The sequence below is a fragment of the Sorex fumeus genome, unplaced genomic scaffold (assembly GCF_029834395.1).
Source record: "Sorex fumeus unplaced genomic scaffold, SorFum_2.1 ptg000001l, whole genome shotgun sequence".
NCBI classification, from domain to species: Eukaryota; Metazoa; Chordata; class Mammalia; order Eulipotyphla; family Soricidae; genus Sorex; species Sorex fumeus.
Genome location: NW_026606058.1, coordinates 1935546 through 1952319, shown reverse-complemented (window position 1 = coordinate 1952319; position 16774 = coordinate 1935546).

Below are 16774 nucleotides of genomic sequence, written 5' to 3'. Positions count from 1 at the left end.
CCCTTTGTCACCTGTGGTTGGTGGGAGCGAGCAGAGAAATTCTGTCCCTGGGTCCGCCGAGCTGGAGTCCAAGGTCTCAGAGAGTTCCACTTACCTTGTTCTGTGGGTCTTCAGTCGTGTGTGAGTCTCGGCCGGAGTTGCCACGCGGGTCCAGAAAGCATCCTGGAGTGTGGCGACGGCTGGGTAGTAGAAGTAGTGTCCTGAAGACTGTACAAGTAGAAAAAAAATTCCAATAATTTCATGAGTAGGATCAGCGTTCTAGTACAGCGGGGAAGGTGCATGTGGTCAACCTGGGTTCAATCCCTGGCATCCCATATGGTCCTTTGAGTCTGCCGGAGTGATCCCTAAGTATCGCTGGTGTGGCCCCCAAACCAAAAAGTAATAATAATAATATTCAAAAGTTTATCGGGGCTGGAGCAATAGCACAGCGGGTAGGGTGTTTGCCTTGCACGCAGTCAACCCGGGTTCGATTCCCAGCATCCCATATGGTCCCCCGAGCAGTCTTCCCATTAAAGACTAACACCAAAACTGGAAAAATATGAAATATGAAATATGAAGCCTTGGATACCTAACAAAATAGGCAGGCTGTACAGGGACAGCAAAATCTCTAGCAGCAGAAGCAAAGGTCCACTAAGCTCAATAGAAACTTCCATCTGGATCTTTTTTTTTTTAAAGGGCGGGAGCTGGAGTGATAGCACAGCAGGTAGGGCGTTTGTCTTGCTCACAGCCGACCCGGGTTCAATTCCCAGCATCCCCAATATGGTCCCCCGAGCACCACCAAGAGTAATTACTGAGTGCAGAGCCACGAGTAACCCCTGAGCATCACCGGGTATGTCCTAAAAGGTAAAGGTAAAGGTAAAGGCCCTCCCGTTGATCGTCGATTTGCTCGAGCGGGCCCAGTAACGTCTCCATTGGAGACTTTGTTGTTACTGTGTGTGGCATATCGAATACTCTCGGTAGCTTGCCGGGCTCTCCGAGAGGAGCGGAGGAATCGAACTCGGGTTGGCCATGTTGGCCGCTTGTAAGGCGAAAGCCCTACCCGCTGTGCTATCGCTCCAGCCCTAAAAAGCAAAAAAAAAAAAAAAAAAAAAAAAAAAAAGTACTAAAGACCCATGATTTGCAGAATTGATTGTTGAATTTCTGTCATACAGTGTTCCAACAACAATCCTACCAACAGTGTCGACCTCACTCACCAGTGTCCCCCGGTTCCCACTGGATCTGGGGTAGCCCCTGAGCACTGCCAGAGGTGGCCCAAACAAAAAAAGAAAGAAAAAGAAACAAAGCACATCACCTTTTTGCAGATTGAAAAGTGCCCTTATGTCTGGGACCTGAAACACACTTAAGAGAAGAGGCTATTACTGGGCTTGCACTTGAACTTGACAAGTAAAGTGAAACAACTTATCTGGAACCTTAGCACCATCTTTGGTGTTTCTGCATCTTCTGCTTTTTATGTTTTTGCGATTGGTTACAAGCACTTTGCACAGCACCAGAAGGGCTGTACTGATTACCAAAGTCTGACAGGATGTAAGAAGGAGAAATGTTTCATGAAAGTTGATTGCACATGCCGAGCCTCTGGTCAGGCGCACAGTGCAGACCCACACTTTCACCACTTCCTTCCACGGCCTTCCTCAGGGCCCACTAAATTCTGGCTTCCTTCTCTCAAGTACGAGAGTTGTCGCCCACCACCAAGCACATGGGACAGCTGTGGTAGTTGTTGCAATGTCCTTGACAGCAGAACTGAAAGAAAGCATCAGGGCTGTGGAGAGATTGTTTAAAGCAGGGAGGATACTTACCTTGCTTGAATATGGCCCAGACAGGTGCCATCCCCTCACTGCATATGATCCCGTGAACAGCACTAGGAGTGATTCCTGAGCACAGAGCCAAGAGCAGGTGAGACCCCCCCAAAACAGTAACAGCATTAAATAAGATGGCAGCTTGGCAGTTTACACCAGCCATGCTGGAGCTGGTTCTCAGAATGTCGCAAGTAATCCCTTCATCCACCAAACAGGTGAGTGCTTCTCTGGGCCAGGTTCAATTCTAGGTACTTGAGATACATCTGAGACAACAAAAAAAAATCTGATATATGTCCTGACAGTGGTTTTACTAGTCACTAGTTAAATAATTAAAATATGGACAATGGAGTTGTTCACAAGCTAAATATATCCCATTTCTAAAGTCTTCCTATACTTTTTATAATGTTAAAATACACCTTCATTTTTGAAATAATGACCATATTTACTGACTTATTTTCCTTTCTTGTTTGCTTTGGGGCAGTGCTCAGGGGTTACACCTGGCTCAGCATTCAGGAATTTCTCCTGGCGGTGCTCAGGGGATCATATGAGATCAATATGGGATGCCAGGAATGAATGCAAGGCAAATGCCTTACCCACACTACTATCTCTCTGGCCTTATATACTAACTTTTAAGTGTCCTAATCTGTTAAAAAAAAAAAAAAGACAACCCTAATTTGACCCCTTGTATATTTTTGGTTTGGGTTGGAGCATGGCTGTCAGTGCTGGCCAGGCACTGGGCAGATGGCCTTATCCCTGTATTTCTCTCCAGTTCCGGCCCTTTAATATTTCCTTCAAATTTTCTGACTCTGAAATCTGAAACTCAGAGTTGTGCCAGCCACAGTTTCTTCTAACGCAAGACTTGGACAAAATAAGAATTGAACAGAAAGGAGTTCTAAAGTAGCATATTCAGGGCTAGAGCGATTGTACAGTGAATGAGATACTTGCCTTACATGCAACCAACCCTGGCATTCAATTCCCTGAACCCTGCCAGGAGTAAGCCCTGAGCACCTCTGGGTCCCCCACCACCACCACCATGCACAAACAAACCCAAACAAATTAGCAAAATGTGAAAATTCAAGGAGACAGCTCAACAGGCTGGAGTGCTTGCTTTTCCTTTTAAAAAATATGTGTATATATATATATATATATATATATATTGAATATATATATATATATATATATTGAATTGCCATGAGGTGCAATTACAAAGCTTTCATGTTTGAGCTTCAGCCATACAATGATTGAACACCCATCCCTACACCAGTGCACATTTTCCACCACCGATGTCCCAAGTATCACCACCACTCCCCCCGCCCCATACACGCATACACATCGCCGTCCTCACCCTGCCTCTATGGCAGACAATTTCCCCAATACTCTCTCTCTACTTTGGGGCATAATAATTTGCTCGAATTTTCCCACCACCATTCAAGCCTGCCTGCTGGGGCAGACACTAGATAATTTATTTTCCATTGGTCACTTTGAATCGCTCCAGCCCCTGGAGCGATAGCACAGCGGTAGGGCGTTTGCCTTACAAGCGGCCAACATGGCCGACCCGAGTTCGATTCCTCCGCCCCTCTCGGAGAGCCCGGCAAGCTACCGAGAGTATTGGATATGCCAGACACAGTAACAACAAAGTCTCCAATGGAGACGTTACTGGGCCCGCTCGAGCAAATCGACGATCAACGGGAGGGCCTTTATCTTTTATCTTTATCACTTTGAATATCATGAGAGGTCACACGGCTGCAAAAGCATCCGCATGTTTCTGGAATTCTAAGATTGTAAATGGTTGAGGTCCGAAGACATCTCTGTAGGGCGCTAATCCACTTTGGGATTCAGCTGGGAGTCTGGACCAGGGTCGTTGGTGTCCTGAGAGGGCACCCGGAGGGAGGCAGATTGTGGGAGTGACAGCCAGGAAGATGAACGAGCGGGCGGGGACCCAGGGAGGGACAGTCCGACTCCTCTGTCACTGCCATGCAGCCTGGAGTCTTAGTCCTGGAACCCGCATATCTGGACCGGGCTTCTGGAAGCTTGTGGTCGCCGGGATTCCGTCTGGAGAGGGCGGGGAGAGTGCACCTCCTCCATCTGGGGTGCCCTGGTGAATTGGCTTGGTACAGACCCGGGGAGATCTCTGCGCGGTAGTGTTTTCCAGGACTCACTGCTGTCTGCTTGCTTTCCTTGCTAGAAATTTGGGTTTAGACACTGAGCATCTCTGGGCATGCCCCCCCCCCCAGGCTAAATAAATAAAAACAAAGCAGCTTAAGAGCCTTGTGAGTCCATTACTTTAGCACTGTCTCGTGCAGGCAAATATTGAATGAGAGGAGGAGGAGCAGAAGGCGGAGGGGGAGCGGGAGGAGGAGGCAGAAGGAGCAGTCTGTTTGCTGGTTTTGCTTCTTTCCCCTCGATGGCTCCGACGTGGAATCAGCTGGCTTGGGTGTGCATCCCAGTAGTGGCCCTGCAAGCCAGCAGCTAGTCCGGATGCTGGGTGTGGGTGGGTCTTGATCTCAGACTCCACTGTGCCGTGAGAGGTCTCTCTGTTGACAGGAGCAGGTCGCATTCCTGATGCCCAGGCTGGAGGGGATGCCCATCCGGGACTTCAGCATTTGAGCACAGTCAAGAGGGGCGTACACAGTGTCAGCACACAGACCAAGATGAAGGTGCCCTCAGGCCGGGGGACCCGTGACATGAGCCCCACGGTGGGCACCATGGAAGGGCCTGGGACCCAGAGGGCATCGGGAGGCCTTGTTGGATGCCCACAGCTGGGCAGGATCAGCTATGTGATCAGCACAGCCTGTTGCTATATTTAGGTGCCCAGCCAGGTCCAGCTATTTTATTTTTGCAATAGTCCAGTTTTGTGTGATGTCTGCTCCAAACCACGGGCTGCTTGTTTGTTAATGCTATTGCAACAACAAGAGGTGACTCTCTAACCTGCACTTTGGCTCCACTCCACCTTTATCTCAGCCGGGGTCGACAAGGTCTAGACATAGCCTTTCGCTCTGTCAGGGCCATCACAGAATCTGTCTGCACCTATGTGTATATGTACATGTGTATCGGACCACAAGGAAGATCGAAATCAGTGTGAGCTTCGAGTTCCAGTTTGCTGCTCGCTCATAGATAAGCTCACCACGATCCCGGCTTCCTCACCCCTGCCAGAGGTGCTCCCTGCTCCCTCAGTTCACATGTGCTGTCAGGGTGAAGCGACAAGATAAGCATGCAAGGGCTTCTGCCCACACAGGCCTGGCCCAGAAGCGGCTGACTGTTCGTGGAGGTCTTTGTCTTGACATTTTCTACATTGTTTTCCTGTGTACTTCCTACTTTGTGGAAGAAAAATTTTAGGGGTGAAAAGTTAAAAAATAAAATACATCCCACCTTACCGTTCATAGAAAAATGGTTGATTTGACTGGAAATGGATTTTATTTTTTTCCTTTCCCAAATCAATCTGTTTTTTTCATTGTGCTTTTCCAACTTTACTGGAGTATAATTGGCAAAAATCACATACAAACTTGTAGCACGTGTTGTTTTGATATACATGTTGCTTTTATTACCTCCACCTACCTTAATGACAGAAGTTAATGACCATATCCATTACCTCACGTAGTTCAATTTATTTATTTATTTATTTATTTATTTATTTGAGGGGACCTACCCCTGGCTCAGGGATCACTCCCTTTGGTGCTGGGGGGACCATGCAGCGCTAGGAATTGTTTGGGTCACCACACACAAGGCGACCAGCCGCCTCCACTCTGTCTCCAGTCCTGACGTTTCAAATTTCTGAATATGCTCACAAACCAAGTTCTGCTCAGCACCTGCCACCACCCTCTACTTTTGCATGGATGTAGTAAGAACACTCAGGAATCCCCAGGGGAATCTGAAAGGTACCACACAGGATTTATTGGTAGCTCTCATGCTTTCTAAAAAGGGATATGCCAGAGCAATTCAGCCGTTGTCATTTAGTCCAAGAGAAGTTACAAACGTGTCCTCTGTCATCCCTCTTAGACACAGACATTCAACCTCTCCTAATATATGCACATACAGGCCATCGACTTCCTCCTAACTACTGTGATAGCTGAAGCCCACAGATTTTCACACATCCAGTTTTCACTGCTGTTCTGCTCCAAATACTTGCAAATTGCCATTGTGATTTTCCCTTGGCCCTGGGGGTCATTTGGAAGCATATCTTTGTCTCATGTCTGTTTGTTCCTGTTCTGCTTTCTTTTTCTCTCCTTAATTGTCTTAAAAAATAATTGATCTTATTGCTGTTAGTGTATCAGTTATAAATCCTTCTGGTGACTCGAAGATTCATGAATCCAAACTATGATTAACCCCGTCTGGGGGGAATCTCAGTCATGCCCACCAGCAATTCTTAGCGAGCCTGGCATGCAGGTGAGCAAGACCAGTGCTCCACCCCTGAGCTGAGCACACGGGGGCAGTGCGTGAGCCTCCGGGCTGCATCCTGTGGCACCTGGAGGATGACGTGGTACTGGGAATGGAACCCAGGCCAGGTGCAGGCTGGGTAAGAGATACACCTAATCACAATCTTGTCTCCCTGCCCCAGTGAATTTGATTTTTTTTCCCACAATTTTAAGAAACTTTTATCGCAACTTCAGTTATGCTAAAATCCTTTCATTCTATGGATTCCCTTTACCTTTTGTGATATACAGGCAACAGGGTACCGAAATATTTGGGAAAGAAGATGGCTTAATGCATGGGTGCTACAAGTCCTCACCCCCTCCTGAGACTGCCTAAAATCAGCACCACCCACCCTCCTTGCTAGCAGCAAGAACAATGCTAAGATATCATCAGTAATACAAAGCTTCAAAGGATGTTGTTTTCTCTGAGAGAGCACCTGCATTCTGTCCAAGCAGTAATAATTGAAGCTGTCTCAATTCCACAGCAAAACAAAACCGAAACACGCCAAATGGAATGTTGATCAATGAGTGCCAGGAGTGTTAGTATTTCAATCTCTACTCCATTTGTTATAGCTGTCTGTCTCGATGTTGATTATTGTTTGCGAATCTTGGTCTACAAAGAGAACAAAGGAATAATGATTTGGAACTAGCAGACCCTACCCCTTGTGGGGAAGTAATAGTACTGCATGTGGGGTGATGCCTTGCACCATTTAGAGGCCATTAAGTCTGTATTTCTGGAGCCTTAGGGAAAGTCCACTTCAGGCAGGTCGGTTTTCTTGCTCCAGGTTTTCTAACCAAAAGGTGGCAGAACCGAGCACAAAATCTGCTCCTGATATGACAAGAATAGGAGACCCAATGATGAGGACTATGTCATTTCCAAACAGGAATTTATTTGTAATCTCTGCCTTCCACCAGTAAAACTTTGGTTTCTTCTAAAAATCTATATACCAACCCAAGGTCATAATAAATCCAAGTGAAGTAAATACAGTTCCTGTGACGGTTCTGAGGTCTGTCTCACTCGAGGGCCAGTTCAGCTTCATTTTAGGGTAGTCCTGGAGTTTGTATATATTTAAAAATGACCTGGGAAAACAAGTGACCAATTGCTGCACTCAGCACAGCTTAGAAAACCACTGGACAACATGGGAAAACCTAAAGTTTCTTCCCATTTGCAGGGGATTATCTGAGATAGTTAAGAAATAATTTCAGAGAGTATGGTGCCACCAGCAGGTCAATCTGTACCTGTGAGGCAAATGCATAAGCAGCCTGATGGCACCTTCAGACTTCCAGATACCCCAAAATTGCTGCTGTGCCTTTGGCTAGACCCCAAAAACTTGAAGCCAAGTTTACCAAGAAAGTAAACGGCCAAAAGTTAGGTATGTGGGAGACACACCCATGAACCACCTCCAGTTCAGCTATATAATTGAAGGCAAGGCCTCTCTGGTTCCTGATCAAACTGCTTCACGGCCATGATCCAAGAGACTCAGAAACAAATGTCAGAACCCAGCGACTTTTGGCAGAAATGTGTCCAGTCTCCACAGTAGGTTACCAGTGCCGGGCCACCCCAGGGGGAAAAGGGTGCTGTCCCTCCACCTGCTCCCTCTTGGCAACTTGGTGGCCGCCATCCTCCAGAGTCCACTGGACAGTCAGGTTTGGGCCCGCAGTGACAAGACACTAGGGGCCTCACAGGATGGGGGTAGAACCGGTCCTTTCCTCCCTGCCCCAATGAGACCCCGAGTCGCCACCCACGAATGGCCTTCTGGCTCCTGATCAAGCTGCTTAACGGCCATGTCCCAGAGACTCAGGAACAAATCTCAGAACCCAGCAGGTTTTAGCAGAATTTCCTCTAGATTTAATTGTTAAAATTTCAAAATTCCAAAATCCTGTGGCCACTACTGCGGCTGCATGATATCATGTTATTCATAACCAGCAACAGGAAACAAGTTGCCTACGGTTGCCTTTTCTGAGTGTTGGGGTAAAATCCCAAATAATAATGGTGGGTCTGGTGTCGAAATATTGAATGTAATCAAAGTAGAGAGAGAGTAATGTGGAAATCATCTGCCCCACAGGTAGGGAGAGGGTGTGGGATGGGGGGTACACTGGGGTTTTTGGTGGTGGAAAATGGGCACTGGTGAAGGGACAGGTGTTTCATCATTGTATGACTGAGACTTAAACCTGAAAGCTTTGTAACTGCTCTCATGGTGATTCAATAAATAAATTTATAAAAAGGGAAAAAAAAGTGCAGTACATGCCCAATTCAATCAGCCTAATCAATGGCTGAATAAATAGCAATACTCCTACATTAAAAAAAAGAAATAATTTCATACAGTTACATCCAAGCTGTGTCCCATAACTTTTGTCCAGTTACCATATTCATACATTGTACTAAGTATAGCTTTATCAACCATGTCAGCCAGAGGAACTATGGCAAGAAAAAAATAAACCTTTCTAAAAACAGGTGTCTGCCTTTCTTATTTTGTTGAAAGGGATTTAATACACTTCCCCTCCCTTTTTGGGGTATGGGGGATTTGGGTGACACCTGGTGGTGCTCAGGGCTTACTCCTAGTTTTGCACTCAGAAGTCACTCCTGACAGTGCTCAGGGGATCATATGGGGTACTGGGGAATGTCGAACCCAGGTCAGCCATATGCAAGGCAAACACCCTAGCCACTGTACAATTGCTCTGGCCCCAAATACACTTTTTTCTTTCATTAAGAAATTTGAACTGTATATATCTAGACAAAGGCGCCAAGTCTAAAAGCAAACAATCAGGTTTAGCATCAGAGAGGAAGCTTACCTGAAGTCAGAGCCCCACTGTAGTTTTTTCCTAAGTTTCTTGTGTTTGCTATCTTGGGGAAGCACCTTTCCAATCTACCCTCAAAGACCCAGCCCTTGTTTCTCCAAACTCCTACTGATGCTATTAAGAGATTACTGCCATTTACCTCAAAGGTGTGTAGGAAACTCACAGCATCTCTGCAAAGGCCAGAAAGTCAGGCCACCTTGGAGCTTACGTAACCAAGAGCATTATCCAAGCCACACAGCTGTACAATTGATGATGCTACAGAGAAAACACAATATTTGATATAAATAGTAACCCACTTACCATGGGAACAGGGAATGGAGGAGATGACACTGGGAGCATCTCTCCTCCTAATTTCATCCAAAGGGATGGACCGTGATGCTGGAGAAATATAAAGTAGGGAGGTGTGGGCTTTGCACACCATTGACCTGGGTTCAACCCCGGCACCCCGTATAGCACCCCATATGGAAACCCACCAGGAGCGATCACTGAGCTCAGAGCCAGGAGTTAAGTCCCGAACACTGCCAGGTGTGTCCCCAAAACAACAAACACAAAAATGTAAAGGCTGCATGGACCTGACCCCTCACATACCCCGAATGATGTCTTACACAGTGTGACTCACCAGCGAAGGACGCCTCACGTTTCTATCCTGGGGGGTGATGGGAACTTGGAGGCAGTTCTGACTTCTAACTTGGCAAAGCAAAACTTATAATCTAGAACATTCTCTAACCAAGTTTAATGATGTGGAAATCATCTGCCCCACAGTTAGGGGGAGGGTTTGGGATGGGGGTATACTGGAGTTGTTGGGGGTGGAGAATGGGCACTGGTGAAGGTACAGGTATTTCATTGTATGACCAAGACTTAGACCCGAAAGCTTTGTAACTGCTCTCATGGTGATCCAATAAATAAAATTATAAAAAATTTTTAAAAAGTAAGGTGGAGTTCATGCACAGTTCAATCAGCTAATCAGTGGCTGAATAAATAGCAGTATTCCTGCATAAAAAAAATTTTCATGCAGAAAAAGGCACTCTAAATCAGGTTAAGAGACAAGTGATAGCTGGAGAGAAGATATTTTTCATATGTGTTTATCAAAAGTTAGTAGCATGGAATGTATCATACTGAGTGGCGTCAACCAGAAGAAGATGAACAGATACAGAATGATCTTTCTCATCTATGAGATACAAGGAAGCATAGTAAGGAGATAGCAAATGGCACAAAGCAATAGAATCTGTGAACTAATCTATACAACCATGGTGAGGCATGCAGGGGTGTGTGTGTGTGTGTGTGTGTGTGTGTGTGTGTGTGTGCAGGGAGGAATTAAGGCAGGCAGATAGACAGGAGAGGGCTCATGGCAATGGAATTTCTGAGAATAAATCCAATATCCCTGAAACTGCAAGAATTAGGGCCTAGGCCTGATACGACCTTCCTGGCACCAGTAACAGACCCTGAGAAGGCTAGATTACCCTCCGAGAGAAGCTCCAGGAGAAATAAAAGGCCAGGAAAGGAATTTCAAAGACCATCAACCACTCCCAACCCAAACCCTGGCAACCGGCCTAGCGCCAGACTCTTACCTAGCTGGAAAGCCCCACCTGGGGATGGATGGGAAAACCCTATAGAAATCACCTTGAACAAAGGAAGCACGTGCATATGCAGCCAGAGCCCATGTGTGCTTGTGCCCAGGTGGCTGAGCACCTGTGGCACCCGTATCTCCCCTCTTAGGATGTGTACTTTCATGCTTTCCTGTCTAATGCTGGGGTGTGTGTAGGGTCTCTCTCCATGTTTGGAGAAATCCACGTTCTCTCTTGAGCGTGTTTCTCTCTCTCTTTCTCTGCCTCCTTCCCCTTCCTAAAAGCCTCCTAAATTAAATATTTTCACTTCACTGTTCATCTACTGAGACAGTGCTGAGATCACTCTCCACAGGCATGAAGGTACTGGCAGAGGAACAAAGGCATGCGGGTCCCGGGGCTGAGATCTCCAAGCATGCACGGATTGGGGCTGAGCATCCTCCACCCAGATCCTCCATATTCCAGTAGGCGGGGGTCACACCCACCAACTGTCCCCCAGCTCCGTGTAATCCCATCAATGGCCAAGACCCAGAGACTCTAAAACCCAGCTCCTGGAAGCGTGCAGCCGCATTTGCGGCCGCATGACATCTTATTATCTCATTCCTACTTTGAACAAACTGGCAGGCTACTGAATGTAACCTGCCCACACGGCAAAGTCTGGCAAACTCCCCGTGGCATAACCAATATGCCAAATACCAGTAACAATGATGGGTCTCATTCTCCTAAAGAGCCTTGAATATAATCTCAGGGCTAGGATGAAGGAGACGTTACTGGGGCCTGCTCGAGGCAATCGACAAACAACAGGATGGTCGTGATCATGATCGTTCATCTACTCCTGAAATTCTTTTCTTTGAGGCCAGACAAGAACCCTAAAATCTGGGCAAGGCCTAGGACTTCCTTTCCTTTCCTGTCCTGCAAAAAGCAAATCCTCATTCCAATCCGAGTATGTGGCTCCCCGAGAAATCGGGTGAGGATCAGCTCCCTTATCTAGACCAAGTGGACATCAGGTGTAACTCGACAGTCATCTGATCTGGCCCATGCCTCACAGGGGCTCGTCACAGACCTAATCAGTCCTAGGCTTCCCAACCAGTCCTGGGGTGGCAGAGACAGACTGGGAGAAAGCAAATGAACGTCTCTCTCCTCTCTACCTTACAGAAGCCACTCATGGGAACCCACCACTTCAAAATGATGGAGGGGTAAGGCCCTTTGGTGGAGGGTGTGGTGTTGTAATGTTGTCACCTTACCATTGACAGTATTGTAAATCATGGTGACTAAAATAAAATCTAAAACACACACACAGGTATATAGAATAACTGGGTAAGGAAATGTAATACAGTAAAGTGAGGAAGCCTAGGTCACCCTCTGATGTAGGCAGGAAGGCAGATAGGAAGGCCCCCTCCCAAGGCAATGGCAGTAATTTTCCTGGGAAGTAATACCCCTGAAGTTTCCAAGGTCAACCTTACAGAAAACTGCAAAAAAAGGTCTGATAAGACCCTCATCTGGCTCCTGCAACAGATCCAGAGAAGGCTGGACCCCTGTCAGAAAGAAACTCCAGCAGGAACAAAAGGCCAGGAAAGGAATTTCGAAGAAGACCATCACCACTCTCAACGCTAACCCCTAGGCAACCTCCTTAACAATGGGTTTTGCCTAGGTAGAAGCCCCAGGTTGGAGAAACCTTCTAGAAAGGCCACTTTGAACAAAGGAAGGGCACACATATGCTGCCAGAGCCCCTGTGCTACTTGTGCCCGCATGGCCGGGCACATGTGTCGCCCACATCTCCTCTCTTAAGATGTGTACTTTTGATGTCAGTGGGCCCCATGGGTGGTTCATGTGGATTGGAAAGGAGAAAGACAGTCGCTTTCTCCCAATCCGCCTCTGGCACCTGGAACCCAGGGTTACTGGGTTCTTGTCTCGCCTCACAGAAGAGAATTTCAGGTGTAGACAAGCAGTGAAGTGAAACAGATTTTATTTGGAGGTTTTTTGAAGGGAAGGAGGAAGAGAAAGTGGTAGAAAGTGGAAAGTAATGTGCTAGAGAAAATCCAGGCTTCTCCAAGGGCAGAGAGAGCCCCAACACACACCCCAGCGTTAGACATGAAAGCATGAAAGTATACGTCTCAAGAGAGGACACGTGTACTCAGGCACCACATGTGCTCGGCCACATTGGCTCAAGCAACACATGGGCTCAGGCAACACATGCGTGCCCCTCCTATGTTCAAGGTGGTTTTTATAGAGTATCTTCTTGGGATGTCTTGGTCTGGAATGTTCTGAAGTCTTCTCTGGACTGAAGCACTAAAGTTAATCAGATTAAGGGAGAGGTCTGAGGGTATACAAGGAATTTCCTTCATGGAGAGGGATGCAATCTCCTCAGGGTTTGTTGTTGGAGCCAGATGAGGGTCTCATCAGGCCTTAGTTCCTGTTTTCTGTAAGGTTGGTCTTTGCAACTTCAGAGCTGTTACTTCCGAGGAAATTTACTGCCATGGCCTGGGAAGGGGGCCTTACCCATCTGCCTTCCTGCCTGCATCACTTTCATGCTTTCATGCCTTAATGCTGAGGTGTGTGTAGGGGCTCTCTCTGCCCTTGGAGAAGCCTGGGTTCTCTATTGAGCATGATACTCTCCATTCTCTCCCACGTTTCTCTTCCTTCTTCCCTTCAAAACCTCCAAATAAAATCTGTTTTACTTCACTGCTCATGTACTCCTGAAATTCTTTTCTGTGAGGCGAGACAAGAACCCAGTAACCCTGGGTCCCAGGTGACAGAGGCGAATGGGGAGAATGGTGACCATCTTTCTCCTTCCCGCTTTACGTAAGTCACCAATGGGGCTCACTGACATCAGTTTGGTGACCACAAAGAGATATTGCAGTGAAGAAACCCACGAGGAAGGAGGTAACCTGTGGAAAATCTGCTGTGGAGGTATGCTCCCTTAAAATCTCTAGGGGGGATGAGGGAGGAATGTGATAACCTCTGTGTGAATGTGTGCTTGCATGAGCACCCTGATAGGTCCTCCTATTGGGCGTGATTTTGTGGCTCCACGACCTGGCACTCTTAAAGTCCCTCTAAAGTCACAGAACTCGAGTGGGCTGCCTGCGATTCCCTGGAGGACGTACAATCAAGGGTGGCACTGGTATAGATGTCAGTCACAAGTCACAATGCTGAACCAGTATCGCTAAGTCTTCCACCAGCCAGGCAAGCACCTGAATGGTCTCTGCAAAGAGGCACCCCTTCTTTGTCTCATGTCACCTTCACTCTGGGAGGAACGGGAGGAAAACCCACTAGTGAGAACATGCTGGGAAACTAAGGCAGAAGATCAAGACCCAGGCAGAAACCCTTTCCCCACTCAGTTTCAGTCAACTAGAGGCCCAGCTAGAGGTCAGTTGAAATGCTAATGAAGGCAGCCAGCAGGTTTAGCACTGGGCAATTTAAGGCAGAAATTTAAAAAAGTGGGGGTGGCAAAATCAAGAATCCAGGAAAAGAGGCAGCAAGTCAGACCGGCAAGAGAAGATGTAGCCTGCTAAGAAAGGCAGAACTTTTTCCAAGGAGCAGAGTTTTTTAAGGTCACAGCACTAGGTTTGGCTCAGGCACACAGCTGTGGGTCTGCCCGACACCAGGCCCGCCCAGGTACACCTGCAGAGGACATTGGTGGAGATGGTTTAGGGACACCTGGAGTGCAAGCAGAGGCCATTGATGGAGGCGGTCCAAATCCAATGAGCCTCTGATTACAGGCCCATATATGAGGGGTTAGAGTCCCCTTGAGAGAGGCAAAATGAAAGACCAAAATACAAAGGGTTCAAGTCCCCTTGGGAAAGGCCCAGGTGATAGACCTGGATTAAAGTTTTGCCAAGGAATCATCCTTTTTCATAGGTTATTTATTGCTGGCACTCAGGAAATATGGGGAATTCTACATTGATACCCAAAGATTCTCCTTTGGGTTGCTTATTAGAACACTGGAAGAGCTTCCAACTAGATAGTTTTAATAAGGAGCATCTCGTTGACCTTTGTAACATCACCTGGTCTGAGTATGAACTAAAGCATAGGGAAAGGTGGCCAGTGAATGGCGGTTTGCATTACCAGACCATTTTGCTGTCAGATCTTTTTGCAGGAAGCAAAAGAAATGGAATTATCAAAGCACAGGAGGCAGGAAATTGCAAGATCCTGTGATTAACTGTTTAATGTCAGGAACAAGGAAGTGCATCACTAAGTCAGCCTATCCCCATGTCATGTAAGAAAATACTAACTCCATGGGGCTGGAGCGATAGCACAGAGGGGAGGGTGTTTGCCTCACACGCGGCCGACCCAGGTTCGATTCCCAGCATCCCATATGGTCCTCCGAGCACCACCAGGAGTGATTCCTGAGCACAGAGTCAGGAATACTCTAAGCATCGCCAGGAGTGACCCAAAAAGGAAAAAAAAACCGTGAATATAATAATTCATTACAATATAAATTTAATAAAGGATTTATAAAAAAAAAAAAAAGAAAATACTAACTCCTTGCCTCAGAACCAGCCTTGACCAAAAAATGGTAGCATCACCATCTGACCACCTATAAACTCTGTCATAGTTTATTTTGCCGACTTATATCAACAAAAGCACTTTCTTGACACATTTTTTAACAACACATTTTTTGTAGGTGTACTGCTATTTATTCAGCCACTGATTAGCTGATTGAATTGGGCATGAATGAACTCCACCTTAATTTTTTTAATTTAATTTTTTTATATTATTTATTGAATCACTGTGGGAAAAGTTACTAAGCTTTCAGGTTTAAGTCCCGGTCATACAATGATCAAACACCTTTTCCTTCACCAGTACTCATTTTTCACCACCAAGAACCCCAGTATACCCCCCTCCCACCCCTCCCAATGCCTGTGAGGCAGATGATTTCCACTTAACTCTTCTCTACATTGATTACTTTCATTATTTCGACAAAAGATGCACCATTATTGTTTAGAATTTCCCCCACAACAATCAGAATTGCTGAAAAGGCATTGTGAAATATTTTGTTTTCTGTAGCTGGTTATGAGAATCATATAATGATTTTGTATTTCTGCAAAGAGCCAGATAATTACGAGATTGGTTTCTGTGTGTCTGGTGTTATGGCCATGCCGGAGAGCTGTTCGTGGGGGGTAACTCATGACCTCGATAGGGCATGAAGGACTTTTGGCAGAAATGCGTCTGGTCCCTGAAGTAGGTTACTGGTGCTGGGCCACCCCAGGTGGGAATAGGTTACGTGCCTTGACCTGTTCCCTGTGGCGGCTCAGTAGACGCCATCCTCCAGAGGCCATTGGACAGTTAGCTTTGGGCCCGCAGTGACAAGACACTAGGGGCCTCACAGGATGGGGGTGGAGTTGGCCCTTTCCTCCCCGCCCCAACAAGACCCCAGGTTGCCGCCCACAAACAGCCTCTCTGGCTCCTGATCAAGCTGCTTAAGGGCCATGATCCTAGAGACTCAGGAACAAATCTCAGAACCCAGCAAGTTTGGGCAGAAATCCCTACAGATTTAATTGTTAAAATTTCAGAATTACAAAATCGCGTGGCCACTACTGCGGCCACACGACATCATATGTTATTCATAATCAGCAAAAAAAAATTGTCTACAGTTTCCTTTTCGGCAGATCTGAGTGTTGGGATAAAATCCCAAATAATAATGGTGTCGTAATATAATCATGTAATCAAAGTAGAGTGAGAGTAAAGTGGAAATCATCTGCCCCACAGGTAGGGAGAGGGTGTGGGATAGGGGGTATGCTGGGGGTTTTGGTGGTGGAAAATGGGCACTGGTGAAGGAACAGGAGTTTCATCATTGTATGATCAACACTTAAACCCGGAAGCTTTGCAAATGCCCTTATGGTGATTCAATAAATAAGTTTATAGCACTGTAGCACTGTCTTCCCGTTGTTCATCGATTTGCTCGAGCGGGCCCAGTAACGTCTCCATTGTGAGACTTCTTGTTACTGTGTTTGGCATATTGAATACATCACGGGTAACTTGCCAGACTTTGTCGTGCGAGTGAGATACTCTTGGTAGCTTGCCGGGCTGTCTGAGAGGGGCGGAGGAATTGAACCCATATCAGCTGGGTTGACTGCATGCAAGGCAAATGCCCTACTCGCTGTGCTGTCGCTCCACCCCAAATAAATTTATAAATAAAAAAAGTAAAATAAATTTGTGGGATGTAACTATAGGAGGCTACATGTATGTCTTAAGTCAGAAGGATAATAGA